Here is a 17,895-nt window from a genome sequence, read left to right as displayed (position 1 = left end):
TAAATTACAACTGAAAGAATCAAACAATGATAATATATACTCTAATGGAAGCATAATACAAAGATCGTAACAGAAATTTAAAAAAATGGTAGAATTGACTTTTGGTATTGAAGAACCTTGATACATAAAATCACAAGTCTATGATTTTATGTGAATCACAAAATTTAACAAAGGCTTGACACAAATGAAGATTTGTTGTCCAAAAATCTCTATTCCTAGCCTCCTCATTGAGATTGCTTAAAGCTGCTACAATGGAATGAGATTGAGATTCACAAGTCTTGAATCTCCATGCAAGTCAAGCTTTCTTGATGAAGATCTTGGAGAAAACTAGCAATTTTTAGAGCTAGAGAGAGAGAGATAGATAAAGGTGAGTGATTAATTCACCAATTAACTTAAATGACCCCTTTAAATAATATAGGATTTCTCATCAGACTCAATCAATGAGATTAGAGCATTTTAATTTTAATTTTGGAGCCAAAAACACGTCACTGTATGGTCTCATTTGAACTGCCCAAGTGACGCGTCGCTTGCACCCAGGCAATGCATCACCACCATGCAGACAATGCGTTTCCTGTGTTGTGTTTCCAAGGACCAACGATCCCTCTGACTTGGCGCCCCAAAACTTGTCTCAAAACATCCCCAAATGCTCCCAAACTTTTTGGGTAGTCTTATATACTCCAAAGAACACTTTGGACGCAAAAGGATGATTTATAAATGCATACACCAAAAGTGAACTCTCAGATGTTGACTTTAGTGAAACCATTATGGTTTTTGCACATATTCGTGCCTAAACAATTTCACTATATATTTAACCAATCATAACAAGTTTTTGTGGGGTTTAACAAAAAAGAAGAATATGATACATTGGTGCAAATGGTTCACGGTTTTCCAATCAAAGGAGAGAAAAGGGGCTTGGGTTTAAGGAGTTGGAGCTATTTAATCAAGCCATGCTTAGTAAACAAGTGTGGAGAATTTTCATTTGTTGGTTTCTAAGGTTCTCAAGGTGAGCTATTTCCAAAACAATGACATTTTGAGTGCTAAATTTAGAACCAATCCTTCTTATAATTGGGGGAGTCTTCTTTGGGGAAGAAAAATTATTATGAATGGATATTGGTGGAGGATTGGTTGAAGTGAAGATGTCAAAATTTTGGAGGGTAAGTGGTTGTTTAGGCCAATAAATTTTGCAATATATGATAATCGTTTCTGGTTGATGATATAAGAGTAATGGATTTGAGAACACCCAATGTTAATGGGATTGTAATTTCATAAATAGTGTTTAATCAGAAGGAATCAAGATTAATCCAAAGCATCCCAGTGTGCTCTTTGGACGACCATGATAAATTCATATGGTATTTCAGTAGTAATGAAGAGTATTCTATTCGAAGTGGGTATGAACATGCTTTGAAAGAATGAGAGAATGCCCAGAGAACTCTAATATAAGCGAGAGATTTTGGTGGTGGAAATATCTTGTGGAGATTGAGAGTTTCAAATAAAATCAAACACTTGTTATGAAAGTTATATCTTACATGGCTTCCCGTTAACTGTATTATTTTTTATGAAAAAAATCCAAAATATGTAACATCTGCAGCAACACTGGAGTGGAAGAGAATTGGCATCATGCAACATGTAAATGCCCAAAGATAAGACAAATTTGGAAAGTCGGTGGTTTTAAATCTGTGACAAAAATCACTAATATGAAGGATTTTATCTCTTTCCTTTCAGATATAGCTAGAAGAATTCCAAAAGATAGATTTGAGTTCTTTACTATTCTAGCTTGACAAGCGTGGCAAATCAGGAACTATGAATCATTGGGAAAACAACCTCCACTTGCTAATTTGCATATGGACTTGGCAGCAGTGTTTCTAATGGAGTTTCAAAATGCAAATTAGGTTGCAAGTGCAACCCTTCCCCTCCAAGATAGGAACCTCCTCCAGTTGGTAGGACAATCGTCAGTGTGGATGCGATTATGAATTAAAAAAATGGCATTTGTAGCAGCATTTGGTGGCAGCTTGGAAAAGTAGTGGTTTCAAGAAGGGTCTTCCACAATAGATATTTGCAACCTATTGGTGGTTGAACTCAATGCAATTAGAGAGGGATTTAAGTTCGCTATGCACTCATCTTTGACTAACATATTCATTATATCATACTATAGTGTTGTCATTGATATTGTAGAATAGGAAAATAACACCTCACGGTAACTTGGACATCGTCATTGAAAAGATCATATAAAGGAAGGCAACTGGAATGGCTTCTTTTATTTTAAGCTTAAACCTAGATCAACTAGGTTGCTCATTGTATTGCAAAGAATGCTATGAATCTTCAAGCATCTGCTACTTGAAACAAGGAAGTTCCCCAATAACAACTTCTCCTTTAGCAAATGATTTGCCTACTCCTTTGATATGTTTGTTTGTGTAACTTTCTATTGGGGATATTAGCTATACACAAAATTTTGAATATTATAATTCAAAAGAATAAACCAAAAATATTTTACTCTCCAATGGAGGAGTAATACAAGGGAAATAAGACAAATAAGATCAAGTTATAGAGTGGACATTTGAGTTGTGAAACCTAAGTTACATAAAATCACAAGTCTATGATTTTATGTAACGGGAAATTTGGGCATTTATGCATAATATAGGTACATATATAAAAAAATATCTTTTTTTAACATCATTCCAAAATAATGCTACTATTTGTTTGGTTTCCAAAAATACCCTTATCATTTTTTAGCCTCCATCTCTCTACTCCCTCTCTCTCTTGGGTCACCTTTATTCTTTGGAATTATGGCAGCTACCACTAAACCATCATCACCACCAAATTCATTGAAAAAACGTCTACAACTTTGGCATCCTCCTCTATTTTTTTATTCTCTCTTCCTTCTTCTCTCTTAAAGTGTCCATGGAGACTAAAATAAAATGTCCCATGATAGTTTTTGATGATATAAAACTTAAACCTACTAAAATTTTAATTAAGATACTAATTTATGCATTTCGAATAGATCTGTGCATGATATTTTGGTTTTTTTTTTTTTTGCAATTTTTTTCATAATTTCTTAGATCTGAAATGTAAAAATTTGCAGAAAAATCGATATACCTCGATAGACCTCGATGTACCTTGATGGCTAGCTCGATGGGCCCTTAAAAGTCATGATTTTCATGGAAAAAAACCACTTGCCTCGATAGGCCTTGACATGCCTCGACATGCCTCGATGCTAATTAATGCAATTAATAGAAAATGCATAACTTTTTCACTCGGGTGTCCGTTTGAGATGTTTTTTTTTTAATTTGAGTATTTTCTTGAGATCTACACGTCTGGGATGTGTACACACACATTTGGGAAGTTGAAAGTTTGAAAACATACACAACTTTGAAAATATAAGGGTATTGTTTTGAACTTTGGTGTGTTTTCAAGCTTTCAACTTCCCAAATGTGTGTTTGTTAACTTTTCAAACGTGTAGATATCAAGAAAATACCCAAATTAAAAAAAATCACCTCAAACGAACACCCGAGTGAAAATTTATGCACTTTCTATTAATTGCATTGATTTGCATCGAGACATGTCGAGACCTATCGAGGCAAGTGGTTTTTTTCATGAAAATCATGATTTTTAAGGGCCCATCGAATTAGGCATCGAGGTACATTGAGGTTTATCGAGGTATATCTTAAAAATCATGATTTTCATGAAAAAAAACCATATGCCTCAACACACCTCGATGCCACCTCGATAGGCCTCGACACACCTCAATGCAACTCGATGCAATTCATAGAAAGTGCATAATATTTCACTCGGGTGTTCGTTTGAGGTGATTATTTTTTTAAATTCGGATATTTTCTTGAGATCTACACATCTAAGAAGTGTACACACACATTTGGAAATTTGAAAGCTTGAAAACACACCAAAGTTCAAAAAAATACCCTTATATTTTCAAAGTTGGGTATGTTTTTAAACTTTCAACTTTCCAAATGTATTTATACACATCCTAGACGTGTAGATCTCAAGAAAATACCCAAATTCAAAAAAAATTACATCAAACGGACACCCGAGTGAAAAGTTTTGCACTTTCTATAAATTGCATTGATTTGCATTGAGGCCTATCGAGGCAAGTGGTTTTTTTTTCTTCATGAAAATCATGATTTTTAAGGGCCCATCGAGCTGGGCATTGAGGAACATCGAGGTATATCGAGTTTTCTACAATTTTTTACGTTTCAGATCTAAAATATTGTGAAAAAAAAAATCATACGCATATCTATTTGAAATGCATAAATTAGTGTCTTAATTGAACTTTTAGTAGGTTTAAGTTTATATCATCAAAAACTATCATGGGACATTTTATTTTAGTCTCCATTGACACTTTAAGAGAGAAGAAGAAAGAGAGAATAAAAAAATGGAGGAGGATGCCAAAGTTGTAGACGTTTTTTTTCAAAGAAATTTGTTGGTGATGATGGTTTAGTGGTGGCTGCCATAACTCCAAAGAATAAAGATGACCCGCGAGAGAGAGAGGGAGTACAGAGAGAGAGAGAGAGAGAGAAGAGAGATGGAGGCTAAAAAAATGATAAGGGTATTTTTGGAAACCAAACAAATAGCAGCATTATTTTGGAATGATGTTAAATAATGATATTTTTTTCATATATGCACCTACATTATGCATAAATATCCATATTTCCCTATGTAAATCAATGGATGTTATAAGGCTTGACACAAATTGAGATTTTTTGTCCAAAATTCTCTATTCCTACATTGGAATGAGATTGAGATTTACAAGTCTTGGATCTTTATGCAAGTCAAGCTTTCTTGATGGAGATCTTTGAGAATACTAGTAATCTTAAAAGCTAGAGAGAGAGAGGGCTTTTAGAGAGAGAGATGTGAGTGATCAATTCACCAATGACCCCTTTAAATAATATGGGAAACCTCATTAGACACAACCAATGAGATAAGAGCATTTTAATTTGAATTTTGGAGCCAAAAACACGTCACTGTACGGTCCTGTACGGACCACCCAGGCGATGCGTCACCTCCCAGAGGCGACACAATGCTAGTAGACCTTACTTGGCGCCCCAAACTTCCCTCAAAACATCTCCAAATATCTCCAAACTTTTTGGGTACTCCTTATACACTCCAAAGAAACACTTTGGACCCAAAAAATAATGTATAGATGCATATACCAAAAATCAACTCGCACATGTTGACTTTAGTGAAACCGTTATAGTTTTTGCACATCTTCATGCCTACTAATTTCAACATGTATTTAACCAATCATAACACTTTCTTCTCCTAAAAAAACTTTAAATTTAAATATTTTAATGAATTTAGCTTAAATTTGGATTTTTTTTATTCATATAATATTCATTATTAATAATTTTGGCTACAATTATTTCTAATATACACAGACAATTTTAAATGAGAAACTCGATACCAATATGGAAAACCTATTAGTCAATGAGAGTTATTTAAAATTGTCTCCTTAAAAAGTAAGTGACGAATGGCTTAGATATGATAAATAAGAATAATAGTGAGAATGATAGTAATAAATGAATAATCGGCGCCTCCACCTCATCATATTTACATTCCCTATTGATTAAGTAATATATTTACTTCGCTCCAAGCCAAATTCTATTATATAATATGTGTTTTCTATTGATAAGGTAGGATATAAAAAAAATATATAAATAACCAACTCATAAAGGTCAAGTATTCATATTTTAAAATAAACCACTAAAACACTGAGACGGATAAAGAATCTCATTCTATTATTTTTTTTCGCACTATTTCGATATAAACTCCTCATTTAAACATTAAAATTAAAAAAAAAACCATATATCTCATTAGTACAGAAGTTTGAAATAAATCTTTCTCACCCCTGTACTTTATTTTTATTATAAAAACTTCCAAGACTCCCATTTTTTTGTTTATGCTTATAAATATTAAATATATAATTTAATTCTATGCAAGTAGTATTATAAATATTTGAAAGAGAGAGTGTTCTACAAAATATAGTCATTATACTATTATGTATTCAAATTCATATGATGCTTGGTTACAATTTCAAATTTGTTATTATATCTCTGCTTTAGTTTTTGTTGTTTTTAAGATATGGTGTTTTTGACGATAAAAAAAGAGTTAGAGAAAGGAAAATAAAAAGTATCAATAGAACCACCTATTATAATTTTGCTACTAAATTTCTCTACTCATTTACAATCAAACCTGATAAACTTTTAGAAAAACTACATGTTCTCTCACCAAAAGACAAGAATTTCAAGTACTTTTGAATTTTCTAGTCTGAATTTGTTCTTTGTTATCATTTTATTACTTATAGGGTTATTGTTATAGATTATTTAGGAGTATTTTCATTCAAAAAATAAATAAATATATAACAAGAAACTTTTAAAAAATTATAAAAAAAATTAGATATTTTTAAATATCATATTAATATTGTATAATCTAGAGAAGAAGAATAATCATGAAGTGATAAAAAAATATTATTATTAAATAATAATAATTAACTTCTTAGTATCTTCAAAATGACAATATTTCTAATACATTATATATAAATAGAATAATAAAAGTATTTTTTTTCTTTTTTGACAAAAAAAATAAAATAAAAGTCAGAATAAAAAAATCAGTAAATATTAAATTAAAAAGTTGAATTAGGATTCATGATTTACCTATATATACCTAGTCATTATGACACAAAAATAACTAAGGCTAGTTCTCTCAAAAGTGTCATTTCTCTCCTCTTCTTCTTCTTCTTCTTCTTCTTCGTAATTGTCTTTTCTTTGTTTTTGATCTTATCAAGATGGAGAGCAGTAAAAGATTGTCTTCAATGGAAAATAAGTCAAGTGGGAATATGAGTACTACAAGAGCTGGTTCTAGTAGTAATCACCACTCCAAACCCAAACCACTTCTCACAAATTTATCTGTGGAGGAAGTCATTATCTTACTCAAGGATGATTTTACTCGACCAAATGTCCTCCTTTTGCTGCGCAAGGTATAAATTTTATAAGAGAAATTGGTGAAAATAGCTTCTTCTTTTAAGTGATTTTGCACTCTGGCCTACGTTTGATAATTTTTTGCAAAATAGCCTCTGTCTAAAATTCGACCAGTTGTCAAAATTTTTCGACCAGTTGTCTAAATTTTTCGACCAGCTGTCAAAATTTTCGACCGCCTGTCTAAATTTTTCGACCACCTGTCTAAATTATGAGAGGTCATTTTACAAAGAATTATTAAAACTAGACTAGAGTGCAAAATGACTTTAAAAAATAGGTCATTTTGCCAAAAAGCCCATTTTATAAATGTATACACACCCGCAAACAAATTTTTATTTCGACTTTTAGATTTAAATTTGTAGTTATTTGTCTTTAGATCCTTACAAAGATCATTATTTTTCAATAATTTCCCCGATCTAATTTTTGTTTTGCTTTTACCAAATCTGTTTTACTCTTTATTTTGTCTCTCTACTAAAAAGAAGTTTGCTAGTTTCGCCACAATAATCTATTTGCTTCTTGTTTTGTTGTTTGGTTGCTGAGAAAAAGTTTTGGCAACAAGATTAATCTCAGAAAATATTAAAAGAGAGGAGAGAAAACTTATATCATAATTATTGTCTATATAAAAGTGTTTCCCTTTTGTTTATTATAATAATAATAATAACAATGATAAGCACGTTTACCAAGAACTTGCTTTTACCAAATCTGTTTTACTCTTTAATTATTTTTCTCAGACATAAAGATTACCAAATTATGACTCTAAAATACATTTGGAAGTATTATAATAAAAATTAATGGCACGAGATTTTTTTTTCTTACACTTGGGATTGATTAGAACTCTAGCCTAAATTGTAACGAGATTTTTATTTTTACATTTTACTTTTAAAAAAAAACTTTTGTATTATCATAAAATATATAGACTATACCCATTAGTGACTTAACCCCTTTTAGTGTTATTGCGTTCTTAATTAAATACATGATGGATAGTACTTCATGTATTGTTGTTTATTATCATTTATATCTTTTACGGAATTAATTGAAACTCTAAATAAGACAAATGATTAGCGCTTACTCCAACAAATTTACTTCGGTCTCAAATAAAATAAAATACATTTAATTTATGTGACAATATTAAGTTATTTGCTTAAGTTTGGTTATTGAATGAAAAAAAAAAGTAGTGGTAATAAGAGCTGTCAATTTACTGTTTTAGATGAAAGCTAATAATCCAAACCTGGGTCCAATGGTGTGGAATTCTAATGGTACTGTATTTATACTTCTGAAGGTACGTGTGAGTTGACTCATATATGGCTTTAATTTCGAAAATAAACTATTTTCATAAATAATTTCAAAATATTATTGTCGTATATGAAATGAATCATAAAATTGACTATTTTTTTTTTTTGGATGATGTCAGGAAATAACTCAAATATATTACTGTCTTTCAAGTGGACTTACCGAAAAAATGGCCAGCCAAGTGTGCAATGTTTTTTCAATCCTTCAGGTTATATATAATTATATATACTATCCCACACATATATATAGGCAATTTTTTATGTGGAGACGATAAAAACGTCTGCACCGGTGGAGACGTTTTTTTTTCACCATTTGATCAAATTAACGGCTGTGATCTATCCTTGTTCTAACTCTCTCCCATTCCCTCACAATTCCGAATCCATTGACACAACCCATTCACACACATTGAGAACTATTCTCTCTCTCTCTTCCGAAACTCCGAAACAGAGTTCTCTGTTTGTAATCCATCTCGGTTTATCTTCTCTACCGGCTTCTCTCCATCTTCGTCTGTGGTTGTTCTGAAGCTCTCATCGACGGGTAAGTTATCATTTTCTTGCCATTAATTTAGCTTATGAACCTGCCCATCTCTGTATGATATCAGATAATATCATCTATATATGGGTATTAATATAGAGAAAGATAAGATGTATATATGGGTATTAATATATGCTATCTGAATATATGGGTATTAATGAGTAAGATAAGATTAATTTACACCATGTGTATAAAGTATTATAGAAATTGCTATGTGAGTTGTAACACGAAAAATGATACACATACTGGGTGCACATACTGCACTAGCTCACCAGGAAACACAATCGAATACAGGGTGCCCAGATGGATTTTTCCATTCCTAACCGCAACATTCAACACAGAACCAGACCATAGATGGCTCAACTTAATGATTCTCCTCCAATACCAGCTAGTATCCTGCCTGCTTTAAACATACTCCCATATTGAAACACCCTTTAGATAAACACCATAAACCCATTTAACCCATAACACATCCTACATACATATATATATATATAACTTTTCAATATGGGTATTAGTGAGAAAGATAAAATCATGTGTATACATTGTTTAGAGCTGCACTTGGACCACTTTAGAGGTGTGCTTTTCGTCTGGGATTAACATGATATATATATATATATGTTTTGTACATAAATAAACTCATACCCCCTTCATGATTAAAAGAATGATTATGAGAGTTTTTTCTTTCCAAAATGGTGTGAGTTGGCTTAGGCTAGCTATATATAACTTCAGTAGTATTGAAAGTTGCAATAGTATTGAGTTTTGTTAATTTTATTGAGATAAGTTTTTTTGTTAATATTTTTTGTTAATGTTGCAGAAGGCTGATTTATTCTGTACTATTAGCTAGAGGAAAAATATTTGTGTTTATGTCATGTTTCTTTTTTCTAGAAGGAATGAAATTTGTAGTAAAATGATTATTGTATGGTTGTTCATATATTTCCCCATTTTATCTTACTGTTGATCTGGTGATTTAGGATGGAAGTTTTATTGCTGAATTCTATAATGGAATCAATACAGAGGCTGCATAATGATTATGCTGGGTTGAAAGATGATTTGAAAGTAATTAAAGATGAATTACGTGCAATAACTGAACATGGGAAACATAGACATAGTGAGGCGAAAATATTTGAGCGTAAAATGGTTGAAAAATTAATTGGGAGGAAGGAAGATGTTGCTTTTGTAAATCCTTTAGGTAAAGACAAAGCAAATGATTTTGATAGAGAGAAAGATGGTGTCGTTAAATGTAGTGGGGTTGAAAGCAAAATGGACGATTTAAGTAACAGCGAGTTGAATAAGTGTGTAGGAGATATTCAGGGGTTAGATGATAGCTCAACTAATATAGAATGCAAAAGGAAGACATGTGTTGGTAATGGAGAGGATAAATGTTTGGGGGGAAACTTCGAGAACTTTGATGATACTGTTTTCAGGATTTCATCCCAATTTGGAGAAACATTATTGCAGCGTGAAATGTCGATGAAAGTAAGTAATGGTATCTTTTGGTAGGTTAAAAGTTGATTATTATTTTATTTTTGGTATTTTTTATTTTACTTGTTGAACCTAATTGGTTGTTAATTTTGAGATTGTAGAAGCCTACAGTTTGTACGATTAACCAAAAATGTTCAAAGTTGTCGAATGTAAAAGTAGGAAGCCAGTCAGTGTCTAGTAGCATTGGTCGGCCTGTTGTTCGGAGGAAAAAAAAATGGTAAATGTGTAATTGAGTACGTTTTATATTTATTTGTTATTGTACCTTGTTTTATAATTTACTAGTTTATTTAATCAGGTGAAGACTAAATCACAGACACCTCCACGTGGAGTTTATGTTTCTAATGTTACAACTGGGCAGAGGCAAAGCATAGGGCCCTTTAAAATTCGCACCCCCATAATGGACGATGATATAGGAAAATTAATAGAATACATATTTGATGATAGTTTGAATCATGAGTAAGTATATTTTTTTCCATTAGTTAACAATAAAAATTTTCTATCTGATACCCAATATTATTATAAATTTGTTTTATAATTGTGGCACAGTGAGACACTGGTAGACACGGGATTTAATCATCTCACGCGTGGTTTGGTTCGAACATTGTGTCCTGGGGTTTTTATTAATGGAGAGGTATGGATTGATAATGTTGGACTGTTTAGTTAGAAGTATTCACTTTATATATATTTCCTCATCTAAACTAATATTCATGGACGGTAAGGGTAGGTTTCCAATGTTGTTTTCTTGTTTTGACTGCAGGTGTTGAATGTAGTGTGTGAGATGAACACACGTAGGGAGCAGCAAGTTTCAACAGAGAGTCGTTCGTCATGGTATTTGAATACTAGAATGACGGTGAGTATTGTTCCTGTAGCAAAATTCAACTCAATATAAGAGATATGGAATTAATTGTGAATATTTTTGAGTGACAGTGAACTGGAATTAGTATTCAGAATTTGTTTCCTCAAAGTGGTCGATTTGATTCAGCTCGTAAACTATTTATTGGAGATTTGAATTTATGTGGGAAGGTATATTTATGTGTAGTATTTTTTTTGTATTTTTGGGTTTATTTTATTAGTTGAATATTTTATTATTTTGCAGATTAAGATTCCAGTTCACAACGAGGAGATGCAACACTGGGTTCTCTTTATAGTTCATGTAGGTAATGGGGTTGTCGAAATATGTGATTCGATGCTGCTAGGGCGCAAAGAATCATTATCACAATCTCTTGTTCCAGTGGTGGTGAGTTTTTAAATATTTTGGGGATGTTTTAACCTTTTTCATTGTTGGGAGTAAAACTAAGGTGGGTTATTAATTAACTAGAGAAGGTTTTCTATTTCTAAACTAAAGGTGTAGTATTTGACTATCATTACAGTTGATGTTATCTTGTTTTGTACACACTGTAGTTGCAACAGCTTGATTTAGTTCTTCGAGATGAGTTATCACGGTGGAAGGGACCTGTGAAGTCATTCACATGTTTCAAGGCTTTCACTAATAATGAAGTTGTCCAACAATCAAATGGATATGACTGTGGTATTCATGTTATAAATTGGATGGCACAACGCAACCCTTCTGACTTCAAACCGAAGGGTGTAAGTTTTTATGTTGTACTGTATTAATTTTTAAAACTATTGAGTTTCTTAGTAGTTGAATAATGTTTATATTAAGTAATGGAAATTTTTTTTTTTATTTCTTTCATAATTCACAATTTTTGTTAAAGTATAACTCGGATGATGAAAGGGCTCGTGTCGCTGTTGGTTTAGTGACATCAGTACACAACAAAGTTAGGGATCAAATAATGGCTTCAGCGAGGACAAAGACGAATTTCACTCCATGTGTAGGGAAATAGGTTTGATGATTAGTAATTGTGAGTGAGGTGTTTCATGAAAAATATGTTTAATGGGGTGTGGGTCTATTGTCATGGGCTAATTTATGTATTGTGATATACTTTTAATTTGATCTTGTTGCCCCTTTCTATATGTGAATGTCAAGGTGTTTATTGTGTGGGGGTGATGAATTCTTTGTATATAGGTGTGGTGTGATGTATTATTAAAATGAACAATGATGAATCAGCCCCTACTTGCATATATTGAAGACAAATAAAATATATTATAAAAACTACCATGGCATATTAAGCATTTTCTATTATAGAGCTTCATATATTTGTCCCACTTTAATTAAGAATAAACATTTATAAACACCACCCTGTCCTATTTCAAGTTTTTATACTGAAGACAAGAATCATGGTATAGCATAGCAGTGGCTGTTTGTACAGCAGTGGTGGTTGTTAGTTGTTCTGAAAATTTTGGTATATGATGTCCCACTTTAATTACTAGTTGGAGTTGCCTTATAACACCTGCAACTATATGAAGGTAACGTCTTCAAAATAATGTAGGTTTTTTATTATTTTGGTGGAAACTATAGTTGTTCTACATACCGTACCAAATAGGAGCAAAGCAATTTTATAGATTGTGCTGAGACATAGCATATGAAAATTATAATTATTGAGCCTTCCCATAAGTAACAGAGAATATTGTTTTCATTGTACAAGATATATATAACTCATTCTCAGATATAACATGTGTTGTGACCTGACAAACCAATGCAGAACAACCATGTATATAATAACAAGTATGGATGGAACCCATTAACAATGACCACAAACAAAGAGTGATGCCACTCCACAAGCCAGAGGCACGCGCAATTAATGAATGTGATGCAATGATATTCGAGCAAAGCTTTTATACACTAATGACCATTTTTGCGTAAATTTAAATTTATAAATTAATGGCATTACTCCCGATTCAGTAAGTGCAATTACAAGCATTCCCTCGTACATGATAACAATCCAAGACAAGATTCGAAAAATGAACTAGTCGTGTCATTAAACTTTGCCATTTTTTCATAACTTAATTGGCAACCAAATGAGATAGAAGAGTACTTAATAAAGCTCCAGACAAAATATCATAAGAAAATATCATAACGAAATCAGAAAGGACTTTTCCACCAATTGTTTCCCTCCTCAACTTGTGTTCCCACTTTATTCACTTTATCATTCTGCAGTTCACTGCCTAAATCGTCAACAACATCATTTTCTGTCTCATTCTCATGTTGTGTGTAGTCCATTGAGTTTTACCCAACCCATTCATCATTCAATCCCATTCCATAGCATTGGTCATCTTCTTCTGCATCTTCATATTCATCTGACTCTCCAATCCGGTGATCCTTCTTCCATTTTATCAGACAAGTCAACTTGTTATGTCCACTTTTCTGGCAGATACTACACTTGCGGCGAGTACCTTTTTTCGAGCCAGGTACCTTTGCTGTACCCTTACTTTTTGTGAAGTATGGATCCAACACTGGGAATTGAAACTCCCTGTGTAGAGGCAGGTTATGGCTAATCTCCTTGTCTCCCATGTCCACAACTGCTTTAAGCTTACCGCATAATCTGTCAATCTCACTTTTTGCAATATGGTATGTCGACTGATTCCTCGATCCAAGATACGCAAGTTCACCCAACTGGCTACTAATTGCACCAAATCTTGCACTCTCCACCTCTCGTTTGTCTAAGGTAGCGTCCATATTGCCAACTGGAAAATTGTGAGTCTGTTTAGTCTCAACCATCCACCGAGATAGTATTAGTGCTCGAGGCATTGAAGTAATGTGTAGGCGTTTTATTGAAGCAAATATATGCCGGCATGGTATCCCATATGACAAAAAATATTGGCATTCACAAACAAAGAGATCACGCTCCGGTGTTACATATACATGCCTCTTCACTTGTTCAGCAGCATACTTGTGAAGCTTCAAAATGATTGCATCCTCTTCCTCCAATAGGGTTTTCACCATGTACCTACCTTCTTTCAACATCTGGTGTCGTACCTTGTAAAACATGTTCCGTGTGTAAAGATTTGCTAATTCATCCTCTATCTGTGGCAAATTTGTCTTCCTGAGCTGGGGACTAGTGTGAAGTGTAATGTACTCATCCTTTGCTTCACGTTGTCTAATTAAAGATAAGGTCATGTTGACCGCCCTGACGAACTCGTACAACTTCAACTTTTGATTCACTTTTTTCTTCAACACCGCATTAATACCTTCACTTCGTTGAGTAGTTGTCATTCCACAGAAGAAATTCCCTCTCATAAATGTTTCAGCCCACTTCTCCTTGTCTGCATAAAGCTTTGGAGCATATTCAGTGCCTTGTATCCCAAAATCTATCACTAAGTCGCACCATTTATCTTCAAACTCGTCCTTTGTGTAGTACCAGAATACCAATTTGGTAAACCTACTCGCAAAAGATGGATCTTTCACTTTTAAAACAGCTTTGTTGTGTAAATTCCAATAACACAATCGGTGGGGTACATCAGGCATCAACTCCTGTAGCGTGTTAGCAATAGCTTCGTCTCCATCTGTCACTACTGTTTTCGGTAGAACACCTCCCATGCATTCCAGGAAAGCCCTTGTCGCCCACTTGTAGCTGCTAGCAGACTCATTGTCAAGAATGGCAAAGCCCAAAATGCATGTGGTATAGTGGTTATTAATTCCTATCCATATCAGCAGCGGCTTCCCATAACTATTAGTCTTGTAGGTCGAATCAAAAGCTACTGCATGGCCATATGTTTCATAGTCTGATCTACATCTCCCATCTGCCCAAAATAGATTAAGAAGACGATTATCCTCATTGTACGAAAACTGTCCAAAAAAACCAGGGTCTTCATCAGCTTTATGCTCTAAATATCTGATTGCCCGCCCTGCATTGGAACCGATAAACTCAACTTTTGAAGCATGGGATATTCGATTGTAAAGATCTTTTGGTGTGAATGGAATCTTCTCATAACCACCCATTTGCTTTGCCATGTATGACATGATGTGGCAAGTTCTTATGCCTGACTCCTTCATTATTTGTGCAGTCGTCAAGGTTTCTTGTGTCATTATCCGATTAGACCGAAGGAATTGTTTATGGTTGTCTGCTACAATGTTGTGAGAATGAATTGGGATGAATTCTTTGCATGTCCAATGCGTACTACCCTTCACCAAGTTCACTCGAAAGCAAACCTTGCATCCCACTCGACTAATTGGCTTAGGCTCCCTAGTTCTATCAAGCCTTCCCACATGCATTTCAGATCGCCAGCCCTCGCGGGAGCATACCCACTGACGTTGACGTACATCACCTGTAGTATTTTTTCGCATGATACTTTTACGTAGGATGAACCCAATGAATCTTGCATATTCATGAATGAATTCTTCAGCCATGTCCAGTGATTGAAAAACATGCCCAACCATGCCATCTCTACTCAACAACAATGGGTTTTCGTTTAAATCATACTTAGAAAATTGGTTGGTGTCCTTCATTTCGTCAGTTTCCATTTCCGTCTTTTCCAAACTTGATGTCCCACCTTCATCAACTGTATTCTCCATGGCATCTCCACCACCTTCATCAACCGTATTCCCCATGTCATCTCCCCCACCTTCTTCTTCCTCATATTCTTCACAAAAGCGTAAGCCAAACCAATCCAAATCATTGTCTTGGATAATGTCTGTTTCGGACTTTTGAAACATAAAATTCTCCAACAGTTAGAAATTAAATGGTATTTTTTAGCCAAATATTCATATGCAAATCTACATTAAAATCAAACTATCCCAGTCTTGACATTTGTCTTCATTAACTGTTAATTCCTATGATATTTTCTATTCCCCATAATCATAATTTCAGTCTCATTTTGACTCGAAAAGTTGAAAACGAATTCATAAAATAACTCACATATTAATTGAGGTAGAAATATTTGCTATATAATATGTGTTCGTTACATTCGGTTATAATATTGTTTCAGTAACAGTGTTTCAATCAAGTGACCCTATTACTATACTACTGTAGAAGTGTAAGGTCTGCCATAAAATAAAATAGTTACACCTTATGTGCTAGTTCATTTGTATAGGCCTATCGTCGTACTGGGCCAAATAATGGACTGACACTTAATGCTACTTGGCCCAATATTACATTCAGTATCGTTTTTCTTCTAATAAGCTTGAGGACAGGGTCGCCGTCTTGATCCGTGACAAACTTAAGGCCTCCATGAGGATTTCAGACAGGGCCAAGCCAAAACTTTACAATTCTTATGAATCTGATGCATTTTTACACTCACTCAACATTTCGCCAGATATAAAATTAGTTACTGTCCAACCCACCCTAAATATATAGCCATCACGTATTTTTGACATTACTCATGAAACCCTAACTAACTTTAACAACTACTTCATGTATAATAACATAACATATAGTATTTTTCATTTACCGGTACTCCATTGTGCATCATCAACTGTGACCTATAATTGAAATGAACTCCTGCTGTAGGCGTAGGCGATCTTGCAGTGCATACAAAACAGTCGTCGAATAAGCAACAAAGAAAACGCTCACTCCACCTCCTCCAATCCAGTTTTAACCAACGGCGTTTTGTTATGTTATTCAATGGTTAAAAATCAATGGACCATTTTTAATAATATTTAGATTCTACTTTAAATATAATTATCCCATTGAACCCATCAAAATATTTCATCAATCTTCCTCTCCAGCACAATTAATTACCAGCAATTAATTGCTTTGTATCATGCTTTGTATCCTGACACAATGACAAACGCAGTCAATCCTGTCTCACCTTTTCACAAATTTGCTAGAGATAATTATGATTTTTTAAAAGATATGACAAAACAACATTGGTTTCGGTGCAGTTTATTGACCCACGTTTAATTTTCACGTATAGATGGATAAGTTGTTTCATCATAACAGTATTTTCTATTAATTTTCACAAAGAAATAAATAATAGTATATTTTTATTTTAAAATAAACTAATATTTTTTATTGTTATAAATTTGTAGAACCCACCGAAAATAATAGCCACTTGGTTGTGAAATGCCCTGATTAAATGAATTTATATATTATTTGAATACTTTGACAATCCCAAGCATCAATAATACGGTTTTAAATGTCACTTTCTTACAAAAACAAAATTATGTGTTCTATGTGAATGTATACTATGGAAATAAGATTCTACTTGGCCAAACTATACCAATATCAATGTCGTACTATTAAATTCAACGAAGTGACCTCTGCTCCATGCCCTTTATTACTAGTTGATACATATTATAGGATAAACATGATGTTCTTATTCAAGCAATCCATTCCGAAAAATGTGTCGAAATTGTAGGTGTAACATTTCTTATACCCAAATTGAAGAAATAATAATAAATTAAAATAAAGAGTAATTTTGATAAATTATTAATTATATAAAAATATGCTCACTGAATTCATCCCAACTCAACTTAAAGGTAAACATAACCTACACAACATATCTTGAATCATTTAAATATATATTTATTTAGGGTTTATATATATTTATTTAGGGTTTATACTTGTTTGGAGCTTGGATTTTTCCCCATTACCTGGTTGGACGCTGTGTTTTGAAAAATTACTTTTTGGACCCTATATTTCGTAAAATGATTAAAATAGAACCCTAAACTCCATTTTGGTCAATGTTTTCTCAACTAAAATCACAAATAATTTAGTAAACTAACAATTCAGAACAAAAATAAAATAATTCTGCTTAAAAACAG

At 33.2% G+C, this 17,895-nt stretch overlaps 1 long non-coding RNA gene across 1 annotated transcript in view; it reads left to right on the top strand.

The window, feature by feature from the left end:
* The window catches only part of LOC133815916 (uncharacterized), a 40,208-nt gene extending 31,748 nt beyond the window's left edge, over positions 1–8,460 (top strand). The window contains exons 3-4 of the long non-coding RNA XR_009884904.1: positions 8,191–8,262; positions 8,395–8,460. This is a non-coding gene — a long non-coding RNA (uncharacterized LOC133815916). The remainder of the gene's footprint in view (positions 1–8,190; positions 8,263–8,394) is intronic.
* Positions 8,461–17,895: the final 9,435 nt, after the last annotated feature.

This window comes from Humulus lupulus, chromosome 2 (assembly GCF_963169125.1).
Source record: "Humulus lupulus chromosome 2, drHumLupu1.1, whole genome shotgun sequence".
Classification (NCBI taxonomy): domain Eukaryota; kingdom Viridiplantae; phylum Streptophyta; class Magnoliopsida; order Rosales; family Cannabaceae; genus Humulus; species Humulus lupulus.
This window is presented reverse-complemented; position numbering and strand designations above follow the sequence as displayed.